The sequence below is a fragment of the Triticum aestivum genome, chromosome 3A, assembly GCF_018294505.1.
Source record: "Triticum aestivum cultivar Chinese Spring chromosome 3A, IWGSC CS RefSeq v2.1, whole genome shotgun sequence".
NCBI lineage: Eukaryota > Viridiplantae > Streptophyta > Magnoliopsida > Poales > Poaceae > Triticum > Triticum aestivum.
Genome location: NC_057800.1, coordinates 79,675,917 through 79,676,458, shown reverse-complemented (window position 1 = coordinate 79,676,458; position 542 = coordinate 79,675,917). Strand labels below are relative to the sequence as shown.

At 59.4% G+C, this 542-nt stretch overlaps 1 pseudogene; it reads right to left on the bottom strand.

The window, feature by feature from the left end:
- Window positions 1-274: 274 nt before the first annotated feature.
- The window catches only part of LOC123056806 (berberine bridge enzyme-like Cyn d 4), a 27,358-nt pseudogene continuing 27,090 nt past the window's right edge, over window positions 275-542 (bottom strand).

Genomic DNA, 542 nt, shown 5'->3' with positions numbered 1-542 from the left:
GGCGCAGGTGGTGAGGACCCGGAGGAACGGCCTGAGCGTGAACGTCTCCTATTTGGCAATGACGGCGGCAGTGGTCTCGTCGAAGGTCCTCGCGATGTTCACCACCGTCACCGTCGGAGGGACAACGAACAACTTTAGCTTCCACGACACCTCGATGTCGAAGCTCTCACCGCATCCACCCCGGATGGCCCAGAAGAGATCCTCCCCCATGACGGCCTTGTCGAGTGAATCCACCATGCAATGGGCATAGCCGACCATGGTCGTTGCAGGCTAGCTAGACACGTAGGAGCGACGGGATGCTCAGCTCGTTCCTAAAGTAGTCGCCGGGATCCAGCTGCCCCTTCACCGTCGCCAGCCGCCAGAACTTCCCCATGAAGTACTCCGCCCCCAAACCCTCCCTCTTTCTTTTATGTCGTCACGCTGTCGTCGCCCATTGCGCTCTGCCCGATGTCCAGGTCGTGGTAATTGACGAAGGCCTCCCTCGGGTTGCTGCTCACTAGCGGCTCCATGAACCCGTGTAGGATCGAAAGTATGTCTAGAGG